At 39.6% G+C, this 21,067-nt stretch overlaps 1 pseudogene; it reads right to left on the reverse strand.

Annotated features, from left to right (window-relative positions):
* Positions 1–15,745: 15,745 nt before the first annotated feature.
* On the reverse strand, positions 15,746–17,454 carry LOC143389116 (protein-L-isoaspartate O-methyltransferase domain-containing protein 1 pseudogene; annotated as a pseudogene).
* Between the last annotated feature and the right edge of the window lie 3,613 nt (positions 17,455–21,067).

The following is a 21,067-nucleotide window of genomic DNA, read 5'->3' on the forward strand; positions in this document are numbered from 1 at the left end:
GGTGGTAGCGGACTCGGCTTCAAAGCCACGCTGTGACCCTGCGGCCCCTGGCGTCAGCTCGCGGTCCCTACCGAGCGCGCCTCTCCATGGCAACCGCCGACGTCACGGCTGCACGACTGTACCGTCGCGCGAGGACCCGCTGCGCCCGGTGATTGGCTCCGGCGTCGCGGCTGCGCACGAGTCCAGCTCGTGCACACTCCCAGCTCAATCCAAGTCTTTTTCATTACTAAAAAGTTTCTACTCACTTGGCCCCAGGATGTGCTGCCCCTTGGTCTCTTCCCATTGACCTCAGGCGTGCCCCCGCCCCAGGGTCTCATAGAACACATCTGTCCCTCTTACAGGAGACAACCTGAAGACAGCCATCTCGACCTGGCCCCCTCATGATCTATTTTCTGAACACGTTCAGTTGCTTCAGTTATCTCTGGTGACCCCTATCATGATGAAACTGCTGTTGACCTCCGTGTCTCATCATGCACACCTCTCCTGAGAGATTTACCCTGATAACTCCTGGGAACTCAAGGTGGGTGACAATGATAGTGATACCGCTGATTATCAGTGATGAGTACTGCTTCCCCCACATGTTAAATTTGAACATTAGAGAAACACGAGGCAAGCATATGAAACAGGGTTCATTTAAAAAGGAGTAACATAGACTTCTCCTGCGAGGGAGAAGGGGGCCATAGATGGTATCCTGGTACCCCAAGTGGTAAGGTGCTCTGCCCTTTTTATATGTCCCCCTTATCTTTCTCCTTCCTGCATACATTACTAGGGGTGGGATGGCCAAAAGGTGAGAAATAGGTGGGCTGAGGGGGGAAGGGCAGGATGGAGTAGACAAGGACACATTAATATAACCTTATAGCTCTCTGTAGGGAGCTGAAATTCCTGGGACAGGTTACCTTGGCAACTGGTTGGAGCAGGAGAAGGTTCTTGATAAGATCCCTCAGGGTACAGTCTCCACCTTCCTAGATCCAACCTGACTCATTTAGGTACACTGACTGCCTAATTCTGGCTTCAATAGCAAGTCTCAGAGTGATTTAGCAAAGTAATAGCAACTAGTATTTCGTGATTGTCATATGTGCCAGGCAGTTGACCAAATACCTTGGATACATTATCTCCATTTATGAGAGAAGTATTGTTATTCCCGTTTTCCTGATGAAAAAACTCTAGCTCAGGGATGTCAACAAGCATCCCTGAGGTTACACAGTAAGGGACAGAGGGTGAGTCCATATCCTATACTTTTTATTTACAGATGGCTAGACATTGCAGGTCTAAATTACTTTACTGGCTCTTAGGAAAATCAGCCTACTCTGTTAACAAAGAGGTACCAATGGAGCACCTTTTCTCCCAGAGGACATTTCCCAAGTCCTACAGGTACCTCAGGCCTAGTTTTTGGAGCAGGGATATCACTCAAGGTATGGGACCAAAACAGAAGGCCAAGAGTCGGAACTCCTGGAGTAATTGGAGTGAGACACAAATGTAGCTCTAGTGAGATGATCATTCAAGAAGCAGAGTAGGGTTTTCTAGATTGAGGTTCAGAAGCAGAGCCTTCATGTAGCAGGGTAGAGGCCCTAGAAACTGTTAATACCCTGCATGAAAGCAGCCAAACAACCTGCCTTATGTTTCAAAGGCAGCCCTAAACTGTGCTTTGACTAGCCAGGTGATAGGGCGGTGAATAGTGAGGGCACCTGTGGCCAGTATCAAAGTATGGACAGAAACCTTGTGAGATGATCTTTTCAGGTTCAAAGGGAAAAAAAAAAGCCCTTGCAGCCAGCTAATGGAGAGTTAGTACTCTGGGAGTTCAGAGTTCCCAGGACTTTATGGTCATTATTCAAAGTATTTTTATGGACCAGCAGCCTGGCTTCATCTGGAAGCTTTCTAAGGATGCAGACTCTCAGGCCCTACCCCATTCCTATTTAATCAGAATGTGAATTTTAATAGGATACAGGTGATTTTTATGTACATTAATGTTTTAAGTATAGAAGACAGGAAAGAAGAGGAATTATTTTGATATAGGCAACCCTGTTTTAAGCCAGCCCAATACAAGTGATATCTAGCTTTCTCCAAAGCCATGCAATAGCCTGCAAGGTTCTACATGCTCTGACAGGTCCCCTCACCACCACTAACAAGTTACCTCTCGGATCTCCTCTCTCCAGCCCCTTCCAACTACACTAGTCTCCTTGCTTTTCTTCAAACTCAATAGATAAGTGATGAGTCCTGCTTCCCTACATGTTGAAGTGTGAACATTAGAGAAGCACACTGGCTCTTTCTTCTGCTTTAAATGTTCTTCATTCAAATGTGGCTAGTAATCTTGGCCAGCTCCCTTCATAATTGCCTTAAATTTCACCTTCTCAGTGGCCATCCTGCTTAAAATTACCACCTGCCCCTATCTCCTTTACTCTGCTCTATTTCTCTTTATTCCATAGCACTTATTATCATCCAACACACTCTACCAATTGTTTTTTATGCTTCTTGTTTATTCTCTCTCCAAAATTTGAACTCCTTGAGAGCAGCAATCTTTGTTTTGCTATTGATATACCCTCAGTGCCTTAAAAAAAAAAAAGTGTCTGCATGTAGTAAATAATTGTTAAGCGAAAGAACCAATTAAAGCAAGAGTCTCAAAAATGGGTTTGTAAATCAATTGTCTGAAATTCAGCATACATCCTTTTCCCCACAGGTGCAATGTTATAAATGAAGTCTATATTCTCATATCAACCCATGGAAACCTATTGAACTCACATGTTAGTCAGAAAATTATCTTTGGTTACAGAGTACCATTTAAGGATAGTCTGTAGGTGAAAATCTAGAATGACAAATTTAAAAATTAAGTTTGGGAGAACTAATATTTAACTTGAAAGGAACTAGTAGTCCAAGGGTCACCTTACATTCCTATTGAAGACCCTTTCTTAACCACTTTTTCCAAGGCCTTTCATATTCACCCCAGACCATTCTACCCTTGATCTAATGGAGAACTTGTTAGCTGTACCATTTATTTAGCAGTTAGACAGGCACTATTTTGTACTATTTGTTGTGCAGAATTATCTCTTACACTGGAGACTCATAGTCTGGAATTCTCCATAAATCTCAGAAAAATCCAAAAAACGGCTGAAGCATCTACTATCCCTCCATAAATGGCATTGACTGGTTGTCCCACTTCTCAGAGTGCTCTCAGCTCAACCCATCTCTTGTCAAGAACCTTAATTCACCATCAGCACCTGTGTCATTTAACATTCACCCATGGCTGGCCCACTACAAACAGCATTAATTATGTAATCTGCCTTGAGCCTTTTTTCATCATTTCAAAGAGATCAGCATCCAGTGAAAGGAAATAAGTATAAGACTAACATCTTTTATAAAAACACTTCTCTTATCCAGGTCACCCAGTCCCTATGACTTTTGTATTTAAAAGTCTGGTCTGTGCTGCTGAACTAAGTGGTTAGTTTTTCTTCCCAGGTATTAATATTTAATTTAACATGGGAATGTAGCATAGGTTCCTAATTAGATAGTAAACTATATAAAGGTAGGGACTGTGTATCTTTTTTACTTTTATCCCTCAGAGCCCCTAGCATGGAGCCTTGAACATACTACTAATTATAATGAAGGTTCACATTTATTTGTACTTTATAGGGTTCCATGTCTTAACTCATTCAATCTCTATAACCATCCCAGAGGGCAGGTGCAATTATTGCTCCCATCTTGGAGATGAGGCTACTGCTACACAAAATGGTCCAGGAACTTCCCCAAGGTCACACAGCTAGAAAGTGGCTTTTACCCAGGCATTCCAGCTCCAGTACCATGATCTTAACCACCACTCCATGGTGGAAAATTATGGCTAGAGAGATTAATTACTGTGGTACTTTGCTTTCTCTTTTACTCTCTAGAAGGTAAAAATATTTTTTTAATTTTTAAAAATTATATATATATTCACATATATATGTATACATATACGTTTAATACATACATGATCAGTCATGATTCATTTATCTATTGGGCATGTAATACATTTGATGTGGTGATATTCAACATAAGGAGGTTAGTTTCAACAGCCCATGTTGGAAAAATCATCCCCATTTGCACTGCATTTGTCATAAGCATTCTGTGAACAGTATAAAAGAAACACACATTCACTGTCATGAATTCAGAGATCAGGGATGTTTTAATGTGTGCCCATATTTAAGCATTAATTTAATGTAAGCAAGCATCTTTTTAATGTGATATTTTATTATTAGCAAATACTCATCAAAACTTCATTAAAACACTTTTCAAAATGTTAGAATAATACATCTTCACTTTGTTGTCTGAAAACCAGTCTTCCTCTCTTCCTTTTGAAATCCGTTTTCCTCAAGTCATAGAAATCAACAAGCTGGGAAAAGGACACTTCAGTCATGCATTCCCTTCCCCAACCTAGGGAACCACATTTCCCATAGTTTCTCTTGCAGAGCTTTAGGGTTCCAGACTTGATGTTTTTAGCCAGAGGGCTCTCTCTTCTTCGCCAAGGAGCTGGTCTATGTCATTAGATGGCAGTGAGCCTTGCTTTCTGTGTGAGATTTTGCCAAACAGCCCTCCCAGGTTATGAAAGGGCGTGGAAAAGAAGGCAGTGCCATGGAATACTTTCAAAATCAAAAAAGGATGGAGGGAAAAACTTTCCTCTTATGGTAGATTTCCAGGCTATTTGAGCTTAACATCTTGAAAAATACGCCTAGCTTCTTTCTAGTTTTCCCCCAAAAGTAAATTGTATAGTAGGCCACCTGCAACATTTCAGTTCTTATCATATAAGTAGTTGTAGAATATTTTTAAGTATTGCCAGATGTATTCTTTATTCTTGGAATTTTCTTTTTACCCTAAAACATCTTCACTATTAAAAATAGATGTATAGATCTTTAGGCTAAGACTTTTGTCCTAGAAAAAAAAATACTAAAGAATCCAGGCAAGCAGAATTCAGTAAGTCAAAATTCAAAATTAAGCTTTTGAGAGGGAAAGATACAATAGCCTTGAAAGATAAAAGAGAAGAAAGGAAAATAGATTTTAAAATACATAAAATATATGTTTTTTTCAAAGGTAAATCATCCTGGGCACTATGCACATAGAGTTTGTAACATAAACCATAGAAAAAGAAAAGCATGTGATGGAATATGAGCATTTGTCCACCCCACAGAGAGGAGATAAGAACCTTTTCTGGAATGGGGAGTTGGAGGATATTCAGAGAGTGAATAGATGGCATAGGATTTTTAAGAAAGGGATTCTCACAGTCACCCTCTCCAGGGGTCCAAAACCTCGGGGAATTGGTGGAGCTGCCCTTACTTGATAAGATAGAGATATGAGATTGAGGGATATTAGTTCCCAAGTTCAAAATTGGAATTTAGACAATAAATTTTTTCAAAAGGTAGACAGAATAGTATAACACTTCATAGAGGTAAATGTTGATAAAGAAGAGTCTGAAATTGCCTGACCCACCCTCCTGCACCCTACTCCCAATCTCTCATGACCCTAGTGTAGCGTGGAAGAACAGCTATATATTCCCCATGCTTACTAAGAGAAACACAAAGGTTAGCTAAGAGCAAGTGGTGAGTCCCCCTGGACCTTGCAATGCAGGCACAGAAGATGCAGAGTAAAACACTTGGTGATCAGAAACCATGGGGGACATGCCTCATCAGTGGACAATGGAAGTACAGCAGATTCCAAAGACTAGCAGAGCCAGCTAAATCTCAACAGAGATCAACAAAGACAGAAGATGAAACACACACCAGACACTATTTCATCAATGACAGGAGAGTTAACCCTTAACCTCTGAGGGAGATGGAGGAATAAAACAGAGAACATGATAAATAACTAGGTATGTGTTAACCTAAAGGAAACTAGAGTATTAAGTAGTAAGTTGACAAGTCTCTTGAATTGCCAAGTTTAAATTCACCTGAGTTATATGTTGAAACTATGAAAATTCATACTTGATACAATGGTATTATCTAGACCACAACCAGTATCTAATGGATTTAACCATACAACACTAAAGCTGATGAAATTTAAGAGGCAGGTGACCTTAAAACTCTTTAGGGGATGAGTGCGGCAGCCCATGCCTGTAATCCCAGTGGCTCAGGAGGCTGAGGCAGGAGAATCGAGAGTTCAAAGCCAGCCTCAGCAAAAGCCAGACACTCAGCAAATCAGTGAGACCCTGACTCTAACACAAAATAGGGCTGGGGATGTGGCTCAGTAGTTCAATGCCCCCGAGTTCAATCCCTGGTACCCCTACCCCCCAAAAAAAACTCTTAAGGAGACAAGAAACATTGATATTTTATAAAATAGCAGAAAAATTCAAATAAAACCTTGTAAAAAACATGACATATGATGGCAAAAGTCAAGAAATCCATGAGACTGCAAATATAAGCATTTTTGCTACTGCTTAGGGAGGAATTCCAGAAACAAACACAACCAGTGCACTCCAAGAAAGTCTTCCATTCATTGACTATGGATTAAATTCAGAACTGTAGGTATACCTATTAGTTACGGTTATTTTTAAAATCATAACTTAGTAATTTATCAAACTTTTGAATTCTTCTCTAGTTGGATTACCTATCTATGCCAATCTTTTCTTCCAACCAGATCAGAAATTCCATGTGTTACATAAACTGGTACATGAACTGTACAGCATCTTCTCCCAGTTGGACTCATCACTTGCTCTTAGCTACAGATCCATAGTGGTTCAGGACCAAAGACATTGCTACATCAAACAACCCTCATCAACTTTCAAACCAACGAAAAATTGTTCTCAGTCAACATACCACGTGTTGTCTAGGGCAGCAAACGATAGGACACAGGTGTCTCTCTTCCTTACTATTTCTTTTCATGCTCTCAGGAATGTTTGTTGATACCATACCCCTAAATTTTGTATTTTCTATTGTGTGTACACATAGACACGCCCTCAACATCTTTACTCCTCTTTTCTTTCCCAACTATGACACCTCAACAGTACAGAAATTTACTGAAAGAGAAAAAAAAAGTTGTGGTTGCAAAATTTTCACTTGAAAAACTAATGAGAGGAAAAAATTCCAATGGGTCCTCGATACGAATCTTGTATTATAACAGGAAAAGTTATTGAAAGGGTAACAAGAAAAACTGAAACTGGAGTCATTTCTTCCTCAAATACTTAAAATCCTAGATGGATCTTATGTGGTGAGAGTGTAGGTCGCAGCATACTGCTATGAAGAGTGACCAGGACCAGCATGTAGTTAGGGTCCTGGAACAGGAGTGGAGAAGGAACCCTCTTAGATAAGCCAGCTCAGGCACCAACCAAGAAACAGTGGTGGTGAGAGAACCAATTAGAAGATTCCAGCCCTCTTATTCAAGCAAATCATCAATTATCATGGAACTAGGATCACTGAGGAAATGGGAAGAATGAACAAAGATAAAACTATGTTGACTCTTAAACTAACAGGCAAACATCATGGGGTTAAATAAAATGTTCTAATATTTTGTAACCAACTGGTACCCATAAGCATAGGGTTTCATTGTTCCATTTTATTTTACCAAGGCTAATTTAAAGATGATCTTTGCCCACATCTGAAATGCCCACTTTGGTCATTCATTCTGTATTTGTATAATACCTGGTAGCAATAAGGCATTTTACAAAGCACTTAAAATTAATATTCAAGAAAAAAATAAAGGGGCTGGGACTGGGGCTCAGTGCATGTGCACTTGCCTAGCATGCGTGAGGCACTGGGTTCGATTCTCAGCACCACATATAAATAAAATAAAGGTCTATCAACAACTAAAAAAAATTTTAAAGGAAAAAAAATAAAGAAAAATTAAGGGCTGGGAAATCCAGAATAAACAAACCAGAGTGAAATATGCATTCTACTTCTTTATGCATCAAATGCTTGCTAGAGGCAGGTCATGGATTTGACTCTGATCTTTTATCCACTAGTAATCAATGTTGGGTAGCATTTATAATTCTTGTAATATTATAGGAAAAACAAATTTTTAGGGAAAACATACATATTTGCAATACTAAATCCAAAAAGGGATGTTTTGATTGAAGTTCCCAGTGTATCCTGACACTGAATCCAGCCCTGTGCACCATGCCCTGTGCACCATGCTGTATAACACCTGTCTTACAGATCTGTGAGCAGCACAGAGAGTGACTTGGTAAAAACAGATCCATGGTGGTTCAGGCCCAAAGCTAGAATGACTTAATCCAAGGAAACAGTTTGTAGAATTTAGAGGAGAGGGCACACACATATCACAGAGTCAGCCTCTGAGACACTGTCTTCTTCCACGACATTACTCTCCCTGACAGGAACCTGGAGCCCAGGGAATTGCGTGTGGTAGGCAACATCACATGAAGAACTGACTGAGGGATTTCATTCTGCTCTCTGCTGCTAGAGGGGTTCAGAGAGCCCTGCCTTCTTGCCGTTCCTTCCTCTTCTTTTCTGTCTCTCCTCACTTTCCCTCCTCCTTTGCTCTCCCCCACAAAATGATGCATTCTGAGAAATTAATTTTATTCCTTTAAAAAATGTTTTCCCATTTCAAGGTCTATCCCATTTACATTCAGAATGAGTCCCAAGTGGAGGTAAATTTCATTTTCCTCTTACAGTTACTCCGTGCCTCTGTTTCTCCAGAGTGTCAGGAGTGGTTGTTGGGATCAGGGTGCAGATACAGGGCCAGGAACATGAGGAAGAAATGAGGAGGGTGAATATTTATGCCCCATCTCAGTTTGACAGTTGCCACTCAGCTCCAGCTGATTGTTGCCATGGAGAAACCCAAGTTTTTCTGTGAACTATCTCACTTTTTAAAATCCTACAAAAGCCAAATAAAATAGTTTGACTTGGAGGCTTCACTTTGCAACCTACTCCACACCCTTATTTCTTGAAACCTAAGTTTTTAAGTAAAATCATGAACAAATGTCTGAAAAGTATCTCTGTTCCCCCAAAGAAGAGAGGTTTTTGTTCCTATCACTCCAGGGAAGCTTTTGAAAACAGATAGTACAATAGAGTCATGGTGGAACTCTTCAGGTTAAAGCAAGCAAGCCATATGGAGGGGGGGGAGCAACTTTTAAAAGAAAGGGATACCTTTGACAAGCAATATTTCCATCCTTTTTCATTTTAAACTCAAAGATCATCATTATTTTTAATGAGGGTTTTTTTTTCCCCCATACACAGGACTCCATGTTGCCTCTGATTTTTTACCACAGATAATGCAGGCTCCACAAACATTTTCCCTCCCTACACTCAGATGCCTTTTCAAGACCAGTTCCAAGCATCCGTGCTGCTCACTGCCCTCAGCAGCCGCATCTGCAAATCTTTACAGAGCAACTAAGTCGCTCCTGACATAAATGGCAGATTGAGTGACTAACTGTGCCTCTCTGGATATTTCTTACCTCCCCAACTTAATCAATACCTATATAATTGATCAGGTGGGCCATATGGCCCCTCTGATTCACAGATTAAGACAATTAGGACAGCAGCCAGGTAATTACTCAAGCTGGCATTTTTCATAACTAAGACAAGCAAATCTAACGCTTTGTCTTCCTCAGAAAAAGCAAGCTCCATCTGGTCTTGGGCATGATTCAGTACTAATTCATACACAGTTTAGCTAAAAATGGGTATAACCATATTTAGACAAAATATTGAATAAAAGTGAATTATGTGGCAGTAAATTTGTAAGAGCTTCCACCACAGAATCTGGATTGAAATGAGATAGTAAAATTCTAACACAAGATTACCGAGTTTACTGCTCAGACCAAGATTTTACAGATTTTGCAGATGAGTGGGAGACGCAGGATACTTCTCAGAGACAGGAAAGCTCTTAGACGAGGGAGCCTCTAGCTCTGAGCTCTAAAATTATTGTGGGGAAAGAAGACCTAGAAATACAAGGCCAAGTAGAAGGAAAGATAAAACATATTTTTCTGAAACTCAGACTTATAGAGAATGCCCCGCCCATGCTCGACCCTATTTCATTAGAAAAAAATAAGTAAAACAAGCAACCATTTGAACACAGAATTATAATTTTACTTAGAACAGAGAGGATATCTATCATTTTGTGATTTGATGTATGACCTACAATTAGAGAGACCAGGAGGTTTGTGCATCCTGCTATGATGTGTTCTCTCACCTCTGGGCCTCAGTGTCCCATTACAGGAGTGGTCTAGGAAACCAGCTCCACCATAGCAGGGACAGACCTGGAAATGAGGGGACACTGAACACCTTCTGCAGGAGATTTACAAAGATTAGAGAGGCCTCAAGTCCCTGGATATTCTCATCACACAGAGAAGAGTCGAAATATGACAAGTGCCTCTGAGAAGGAGATGACAATATCCCTCCTGTCTCTTCCCTTCCATCCCTCAAACCAATTATAAGGTAAAATGACAGTACCTGAAAGAAGCAAGCAACAATTAATTATCCTGGTTTATAATCAAACCAGATTTCAGCAAGCAGTGATGTTTCTAAAATGGCTGCCATATGTCCTGTATATTACAATAGGAAATGAACTCTGTCTCCATTAAGAGTGTTTACATGACATTTTCTGGATGATAAAAGAATTCATTTACTAGAAGAGTTTTCTAGAAAAAGTCGTGTTAAGAATCATGCTGGCATAATTCAGGTTTATCTAAACCTGAGCTTCTGGCCTTGATTTTATCACTCAACAGTGACTGGAAAAGAATGGGACAAACTCCCTCCCCCACACACCTTAATTACACATGGTTAACAAAGTAAAGTGTCATTTCAAACATGAAAGCAATTTGTGTTTTTGAGATTGTTTTGTAGAATAGAATAGGGTGGGATCATGCGGGATGTGGGGCGAGAAAGGGTGGACACAGGCAGGGAGCTAATTTGTGGGTTGGTAAGAATCAGGATCTAAAGAAATCGAACCCAGGCCTTTATGATTTTTTTTTTAACTCAGAAGAATGAGATTGTTTGCCAAAGAAAAGCAGCAATGTTGAAATAGGGGAAAAGGGAACTGGGGCATGAACTAGTTTCCTATTGCTGCTAAACAAATTCCCACAAATTTAGTGGCTTTAAATAATATAAATTTATTAGTTGACAGTTGTGGGGGGCTAGAAGTTCAATTTGATTACACTGGACTACAATCAAGGAGTGGGCAGGGCTGTGTTCCTGATGGAAGACAAGAAAGAATTTGTTCCCTGGATGGCTTCCCCATCTTCCATAAGCTAACCACACATGAATCCTCCAGCCAGCAGTGATATCATTCCTAATCCCATTACCTTCGTCCCATCTCCTCCTCTCACTCAGGCTCTCCTGTCTCCCACTTTCACTTACAAGGACCCGTGTGGTTATATTGGGTCCCCCTGGATAGTCCAGGATGATTGCCTCCTAGAAAAATACGTAACTTTGTCACATTTGTAAAGTCCCTTTTGCCCTGTGAAGTAACACAGTGACAGGTTCTGGAAATTAGAATTTCGACATATCTAGGGCCATTGTTCTAATACAAGACCACAAACTATGGACTGTTATTTTTTAAAAGAGAAATGTTACAAGATTTATGATCAATTGTCATGCTTCATAATTGTTCTCCCTCTCATCTATTTTAAATCTGAGCCCTAAATCTATTTTACAATAACAACAGCTAGCATTTATTATTTTGTAAGCACTATGCTAAGCAATTTACTTGTGTTTTCGTACTTAATCATTTCAACAATCCAAACAGGTCAATGTCATTATCATTCCCTTGTCACAAATGAGAAAACTGAGACTTAGAAAAGTTACATCATTTAGCTAAGGTGGCACAGCTGAAATTCAAACCTAGGTCTGTCTGGCTCTTAACCAATAAGAAACAACCCAAATATGTTGAGGCTTATAAAAACAAAGTATATTTCTTGCTCGTGCTCCATGTCTACTACACATCATCTTGGATCTCTTACATCTCTGTTCCACATCATTATCATTCTGAGACCCAGGCTAAAGAAGCAGCTCCTATTGAGATATTTGCTAAAATGTTTCTTGGAGGTTTTCCTTGTTGGCAAAGGGGAAAGGAATAGACAGTAGAACTTCACATTGACTTTTAGAGCATTAATTTGAAAGTGATGTACATTACTTCTGCTCATATCTCATTGACCAAGGCAAGTCAGTGATGATGCCTGACATCCATGAAGTTGGATGTGATCATTCTCTCACCATGGATGGCAGCAGACATTGGAAGCAATAATATAATCTACCACAGCTCTTAGCTACTTTGCTCACTGGGAGTGAGAGAAAAGTAATATGCTATTATCAGTAGAACTATCACAGAGAGTTAAGAGGAATGGGACTTTCTATAGTGGCACATCACCCACTTCCAGGCCAGCTTGACTCCTGGGTCTGTGTAATCAGAAGCCACTTAACTTGTATAGGGGGAGATTTTCAGATCCTGAAATCTTCCTTCATTCATGAGCCCAACATGGCTAACACTATACCAATGGAAAGTTCTGCCACCTAAGGACAGCTATGCACTGAGTTATGACTTGTTCTTCACAGGGACTTTCTCCAGTCCCAGCTAAGGACAATAGATTCAAGTGGAGTTCCCTCAAATTAGAAGATGACAATAATGTTCTCCAAAGGTCCTCTCTAGTCCAAAAGCATTTAGGATTCTAAACCATATGAAGAACACTCTTCCCCTGAGGACAGTTCTTAGAAATCAAAGCCTGGGAATGATGATTGCATCACTATGTTTTAGAAATCCATGTTCTATAAAAGAGTCTCAGAAAGAGCCAGTGAATTAAAAAGAAACAATCAGGAACATGAAGAGAGAGCCTAAGAATGGGAGAAAACCTTTACCATCTGCACCTCAGAGCATGAATCTCCAGGATCTATAAAGAATTCAAAAAACTAATGGTCAATAAATATATGAAAAAATGTTTAACATCAACAGCAATTAGAGAAATGCAAATTAAAACTACTGAGATGTCAGTTCATTCCAGTCAGAATGGCTATTATCAAGAATAAAGCAACAATAAATGTTGGCGAGGATGTGGGAAAAAAGGTTCACTCATACATTGCTGGTGGGACTGCAAACTGGTGCAACCACTCTGGAAAGCAGTATGGGGATTCCCTAGAAAACTTGGAATGGAACCACCATTTGACCCAGTTATCCCACTCCTCAGTTTATACCAAAAGGACTTAAAATCAGCATATTATAGTGACACAACCACATCAATGTTTATAGCAGCTCAATTCACAGTAACTAAACAATGGAATCATGCTAGGTACCCTTCAACAGATGAATAGATAAAGAAAATGTGGCACATATATACAGTGGAATGTTACTCAGCCATAATAAAAGAGTGAAACTACAGCACTTGATGGTAAATGGATGGAACTGGAGACTATAATGCTAAGAGAAATAAGCCAATCCCAAAATAAACAAAGGCCAAATGTACTCTCTGATAAGCGGATGCTAACTCACAATAGGCCTGGCAGGGGAAGTGGAAGTTCACCAAATTGGACAGGGGGGAAGCAGGGAAAGTAAGAGAGGATGGGAATGGGAAAGACAGTAGAATGAATTGGACAAAGCTTTCCTATGTTCATATATGAATACATGATCAGTGTAAATGATATCATGTACAACCACAAGATTGGGAAGTTATACTCCATGTATATATGATATGTCAAAATACATTCTACTGTCATGTAAAACTAAAAATAATAAATGCAAATTTTTTTAAAAAGAAATACCCGGTGAAAGGGACACACATACATATATATCCTAACCCCCACTTCTCAGGCTTCCACATAGTCAAAAGCTAGGCCTGGGATAAGAAATGGAACTTTCAATAATAAGACTCAAGGTAGATGGAGAAAGAGAAAAGTTCCTTTGATGTAAAGATACTAAGAATGTCTCCCAGGAGACTTTCCATTTTGGTCTAGAAGATCTGTCAGGTATTTGCATTACTTGAAGTTATACTGACAAAACATCCCCAATGTAAATATCTGAAATCTGAAACACTCTAAAATCTAAAATTTTTTGAATGCCTACCTACCTGACAACACAAGTGGAAAATTCCAAACCATGAAATTTAGTTTCATACAGAAAATTGCTTTAAAATAATAAACAAATTACCTTCGGTTTAACACACATTAGGTATATAGAAAACATAAATGTTTATGTATTTGTTTAATTTTTATGTTTATATATTATATTTATTTAAGCATTAAATAAATATATAAACATTTATGTTTTCCATATACCTAATGTGTGTTAAACTGAAGATAATTTGCACATTGTTTTGAAACAATTTTCTGTATGAAACTACATTTCATGTTTAGACTTAGGTCTCATCCCTGAGATATCTCATTATATTAAAATGTTCCAAAATCCAAAACACATCTGGCCCAAGCATTTTGGGTAAGGGATACTCAATCTGTAAATGGTTCTGTCCCACCCTACTCTGCAAGGCCAATTTGGAGAGGATGGAGCTGAATAACTGACCATTCCATGCAGGAAGAGGAGGAAGAGAAGATCATAAAGAAAAGGAGGTTAAGAAGACGGTGGCCAGGCAGGGCCAAGGGAGGACCAACAGAGATGTTCAAAAAGGGAAGGTTTTTCTTTTTTTTTTTTTTTTTTTGAATTTTCATATTTTATTTCTACCTCTTTATTTAAAGTCAACGATAAAAGTCATACCTGTAAAATAAATGCATTTAAGAACACAAAAGATACAGTTCAATGACAAAAAAAATAAGCAGTGATCATGAAAAACTACTATATATTTTGCTAAGGTCAACAGAATGAAAGACAATATGAAAATGTCCATCTTCAAATATATCCTTAACAAAAATTTTACCAAATGGGTAAGAGCATCAACAAAAAAAATGTGTATTTTTATGCATCTGGCACCAGCTCAAATAACAACAATTTTTTAAAAAATGGGAGTGGGGAATTAGACAAGATGAAAACTCTTCCTAGGTTTTCTAGATAAAAATATGTGGGTACCAGGAATTCATGATTAAACTTCTGAAACAACTCAAGAATTAAATGAATATTTGTAACAGATAACAAAAGCATAAAACTGATTTTTTTTCTTAGAAATGAGATGGGGAATTTCTTAATAAAAGTTTAATAATTATTTAAGAAAAAATTTAGAATCCCCCATTCCATTTCCCAGCCATGAATATAAAACAAATACCTTCCAAGAAATTTTCTTTCACATTACTAAAATGATTGGGGGCAAATTCGTGTCTAGATCATTTCAAACAATTGCTTGTTATTGTTTTTGTGGTTCTGAGCACAGAACCCAGGGCTTCACACATGCTAGTCAAGGGGTCCACCACTGAGTTAAGTACTCACCCCAAACAAGTGTTTTAGATATGTGGAATTACTAGAGCTGAGATTTTTGAAACAATATTTGAATCTTAGTAAAGAGATAACAGTCTTTCACTATACAATGATTTGAGTTTCCGTAAGGAAATCTGAGCAACTGTTTTAATATGATGCTGGTGGTAATAAATGGTAATTTCAAATTTTTCCCTTTAAAAAATACATGATCTATGTTAACACTAAGTAGTAAATATATTACATTGTACATTTTAACAAGGAATGAGTGTTTCCAAGCCTTAAGAGGAAAAAAAAAATCCTAATAACGGCATTAATTACCTGTTTTGTCACTGATACACTATGTAGCTTAAGTACGCAACATTAAGCAAAAATGAATATATAATTTTACCAAAGAAACAGAAAAATATGGGAAGAAGTTGAATGCACATCGTGTAGGTCCCAAAGATTACACTATGATTCTGAACCAGATTTTTAACACAAATATGTCTACATACAAGTTCTGTGAATATTTCTTACACTAGAAAGATCCAAAGCAAATGTAGGCAAGTTTATCCCTATCTTATAAAGTTAAATATACAGATAGGCTAGAAGTCCCATTTGCTAAAGTGCATCAGCTGACCACATCTGCTCTGGCCCTGCTATTCGGAGCTGAGAAAGTGGTGATCACTCGTGCTTATTTATTCACTCTTTTCTCTATGCTATTATAGTCAGAGAGGATGATAGATTTTTTTAAAAAAACAAATACTTTGTACAGTGAACTACAGAAAAACAATCCTAAATATACTACCTTTGAAAATTCTGAGTTAAGATAACCTCGTTATTTTTAAATACTGAAAATGTAAAGGGTCCATACAAATTGAGTTGTATTAAGTATATACTTTCTACTTTAATATTCACTTGCTGTGCTCTTAAAATCTCTATAAGAGAAGCAGGTATTTTCCCCATGTCTTTTGGCAATAAATTCAAAAGTAAAAGCCGCAGGGCTGTAAAATTTCATGAAATTTGTGGGTTCTTTAAAGCTAAATTACTCAATATCTTGTATTATTATTGCACTCATATATTGCCCGGAACATATCTACAGCAACTCAGCAACAGTGATTGCAACAAAAGTAAGGTAAATAGGTCTACAAAGCATTTGATTTCCTTATTAGATAAGAAAGTTTTCATAGAGGAAATGCAAACAACTGCAATTCAAATCAGATTATATATGCTTAACAATTACTTGTATAAAATTAAATCTAACCCTCACCTCTACAAATCTGTAGGGAATCAGTAAAGGACTTACATTACACAAAGTCTTGACTATTGCTGCATTCCTCTTTGAAATCACTGAGTTAAAACAGCATTTTCCCAAGATTTAAAGAAAAATAGATTTTATAAAAGAGTTTCTTTTTCATCACTGAATACATCATCTTTGTTACTAAGAGAAACAAGTTATATTTTTTTCCACTATGATTCACTCTGATGAAACAAATAATTATCTTTCTTTTAACTCCTAATAAACACTACATTTTCAAGACTAAAGGAATCATCAGTAGGCATTCTTTTTGATATAAGTTATTTGTCTCTAAAATATGTCAAGTAAGCTTTCAAAGACTCAGGGAGGGGCAGCTTCATGATTTTTTCCCTCAGTAAATTCTGTGGTGGCTCCTCTGGCTTCATGGCTTCATTATGATCTTTCTCATCCTCTTCTTTGTTATCTTCTTCCATTTTTTCATCCTCCTCACTGTCTAAAGGCTGAGGAATGAGCTGATTACCCACAAACACATAAGTGTTGATTCTCTGTTTAACTCGCTTTCTTTTCCTCTTAGGTGGAGCCCTTTGAGGAATCCCCTTGGCCTGCATCTCATCATTTATGAAATTTCTAAGTGTGCGCCGAATGTAAATACGAGCCAAGTCCTGTAGATTCCTGACAGCACAGGGAGGGAGTCCCACAGAATCTGGTTTGCCATTATCATTCTTACTCGGTTGTACAAGTGGAGCAAATGAAACAGCAAGAATATTTTTACTTTCCCAAGTATTTTGTCCAGTTCGCATAATCTGTGTTAACTGATCCTCTATAGGCATAACTAGTATGCCTCCAACTTTTAGTAATATTTTCATGTAATTTTCATGGTCTTTCTGAACTCCAGCTCCACAATAAATTCGATCATACTGATGACTGTCAGATGCTATCTGGAGGCAATTACCAACCACAAATGCAGGTTCACAGAACTCAAATTTATCAAAGCTATCACTATTTTTGATGAAGCTCTCCAGTTTTTCCTTGGCATATTCCACCACATCTGAATGAAGCTCAATCCCATGATTTATTCCAAAAGGACCTGTGGCCCGGCGGTCGGTCCGGCCGGCCACAGCGGCGCGGGAGCCAGGCACTAGGACTCTGCAAGCTCCGAGGCCTCCGGCCGCCGCCACCACCACAACAACAACACCGCAGCCACCGCCGCCGGGGGGGGGGGGGGGGGGGGGGGGGGGGGGGGGGGGGGGGGGGGGGGGGGGGGGGGGGGGGGGGGGACACCGGACCTGCGCCGGGGCCAGCCGGACTGTCCCGGCCTCCTGTACCGCCCGGGAAGGTTTTTCTCTGTGACTCCAAGAAGGCCATGTGGCAGAGCCCCATGACTCAGGGTCATGGCTGAATGGAGGAAAGGCACACCTCTGACAACCCTACCTCCTTTCAAATTTTGGAATGGGGAAGGAGGAGTACTGGAATGGCCTCCACTAAGGCTCTTCAATGAAACATGGTTATTACTACTTCCTGTACAATAGTATTGAGTACGTGGACACAGAAGTCTTCTACTTTAGATTTCATTTGAGTTTTAAAGTAGAATCTTGAAATCTCACAAATTATTCCAATCTCCCTATTTCATAAGAAAGAAAACAGGACCCCAGATAAAAAGATTCATCTAAGATAACAAAACGAACAAGAGGGAAGTAGCACCAGAACCAGGACTTTCAGCTCCCAGTCCACTGCTCATTCCCTGCAGATCCTGGGTTCCCATCCCGGCAGCCCCATCAGTGAGGGATGGCAGCTGCTTGCTTTTACTGCTAACTTCATTTCCAGTTCACTTGTGGAGGCGGGTGAGTTGCAGCAACACCATCCTGCTTGGAAAGGAATCCAGCCCTCATCTTCCAGTGTTACTGGGCTCATCTCTGGCCATAAAAGCCACAGTGTTGGAGGATATGAACTTCTAGATTCACCTGGTTCCCACTGCCCCTCACATCCATTCTCTGACCTGCCTCATACTCCTTCAAAATGTCTCTCTGACTCTCCAGGGTGGTGCAGCCCACCAGCCAACTGCCAGTCAGGTCTTTCACAAGTTTGCCGCGTTGCAGTGACAGGACTGTGTCAAAGCCCAGATGCTTTAGCATAAATAAATAGTACATCCGGGACCTGGAAGGGGTTCAACTGCATATTATAGAGAAAAGTGGGGTGGAAACTGAGCCAAATGATACACAGCTGGAAAGTGTTAGGAGTAAGGGTGTGGGATGGGGGCGGGCGTATAATTGAAAAGAAGAAAGGGAGAAAAAAAAGATCAAACCAGGGATTACTATGGTCTAAAAGGCTCTGAATTAAAATTGCTAAGAAATGGAACCATGGTTTATATAACAGTTGAATTAAGAGCGTTCCTACAAAAAAGGATAGTTTATAATAATTGACCTCAAAGCAAAGAGGCAGAGCAGGGTTGAGAAGTTCCATTTCTGGACATCTGACTGCCTTGGATAGCTGGAAGGGGAAGGGGGACTTGGTCCCTGCCTAGATATTTGACTCTGTAAATGGCTTCAGGGTGAGCAGGGTGAAGGAGTTCAGTCATGCACTGCTGAGAACCCCAGTGCTCCCTGCCTGGGATCATCCAGCCTTTGGGAAACTTAGTGAGTTCCCAGGCTCTTGGGCAGCAACAGCTGAACACGCCCTATGGTGAGCAGAGAATTAAAAAGGAGGCCTGGCAGGAGGAGGATGTGCAGTGACATCAATCCCTTGCTTCCCAGGGACCCAAGCAGATGAGTCACCAGAATGAATCAGCAATGGCTGCAAAGGGAGCCACTTACACCCACACCCTGTCCAGCGCCTGAAAGCTACAATGACATCACCATACAGAGAAGATGTTTACGTACAGGGGAAATTAGGACAAAAGCAAGCGAGAAAAAAATAAATCCTTTTCTTCTTAATGGAAATTAAGTGCATGGATTACCTTCTTAATGGATGGCTTAATCTGTGATTAAGCCATTTTTAAAAAATGCCAGACTACAGCAAGCAAAGCACAGAACCACAGGGTAAAGACTCTCTCATTCCTTCCATCCCTCTTTGACGGTGTCCTGTTTTGTGACAGGTAACATTGGTTGGGTCCTAGAAAGGCTCCAACCAACTTGGGGCTGAATTTTGAGGGTGTTGAGATGAAGGCTTGTTCTGTAAATAAAGCGTGAAGCTTCCTGGTTTGGTCAAAATTCTAGGTTTTCTATGTGCACAGGGAAACTGAAGAAGATGATTTCCTTTGGATCCATACCAAAGAAAAGAAAGTTTGCAACTGTCAATGACAGCACTTTAGGGAATCCTCAAAATAATCGAACCATAACTCAAGTACTTACTTGTCGTGGATACCGATTCTCAGTTTATATGTTTCTGGTATTTTAGTGGAGGACAGAAACCAGTGTTCACAGTATCATTTATTACAATTCTAAAATCTTTTAATAAAACATGTAGAGGAATATGGTTAGACGGTTGTAGGATTCAGTTTTAGATTTATGCACAATTTAAAATTTTTGTTTCATTCACTCAAAAACCCTTTAAAAACCAGGCATTCCTCTGGGAGCTTGGAAATTCATTGTAGAATGTGATAAAGCCCCTGTCCCCAAGGAGTTTAATAGTCCAGCAGCCAGAGTTTCTGCAACCATCATAAAAGTGAGTGAAAACACAGTTGTTAATTCTGTTCCAATTAATTTCCTGGGGCACCAGTCAATTCTAGGACAAAAGCAGGCTGCATAGTTCTACAAATATCTCATGCCTCCAAATTAAAATAGAATTGTATCTAGAAAATCCTGATTTTGTGGCATTTTAACAGCACAGAAGCAGAAAAAAAGGGAAGTAAACCAGAATTCTTTCTGTAGCCTGGTAAATAATTTGTGTCTTAAAATCTACTGCAAGATACTCCAAACCAAGTAGTATTTTGAGCAAGGAGATTCAGAGAGATTGAATATACTGCAAGGCGTGTTCCCTAAAAGCATTTCCTAATTAAATCTCTACACTATTAAAGCTGAGAATATAGCTCAGTGGTTGAGTGCTTACCTAGCATGCTCAAGATTCTGGGTTTCATCCCCAGTATCACAAAAAAAATAATCCCTCCAAAATCCATACTATTCAAAACAATCCTAAAATAGATAATCTGGGTGCTGTTTGCTATTGGCATCACCATGTGGCAATAGCTTAAACACTGAAATTATTTTATTTTTGGTTCAGTTTTTGGTTTAATTTAGGAGTAGGCTGGATTTTCTGTTTGGTCCTCCAGAGTCTTCCTACTCTGATCTATATGCATAAGAAGTATGTCTATATTGACTACAACAACAGGTTCCCTTGCCCCCTGGCTTTCAGGCAGGTTTCACCAATGGTTGAAACAGAGAAATCAGGGAGTTGGGGAAGGGGGGCTGGGGTACCTGATCTCAGGGCTCTCTCTCTGCAAGGTTGCTCTGGGCCAGCTGCATCCTTCTGCCAAAGGACCCAGTTTCTATCAGGAGCATACTCCATATGGCTACCATCCCTGTGATTCAGAAACTGCTCACTCCCTCATCCCCCAGTCTGGTGGGGTCTCCGTACTAGTCC

Source organism: Callospermophilus lateralis, chromosome 16 (assembly GCF_048772815.1).
Source record: "Callospermophilus lateralis isolate mCalLat2 chromosome 16, mCalLat2.hap1, whole genome shotgun sequence".
Taxonomy (NCBI): Eukaryota; Metazoa; Chordata; class Mammalia; order Rodentia; family Sciuridae; genus Callospermophilus; species Callospermophilus lateralis.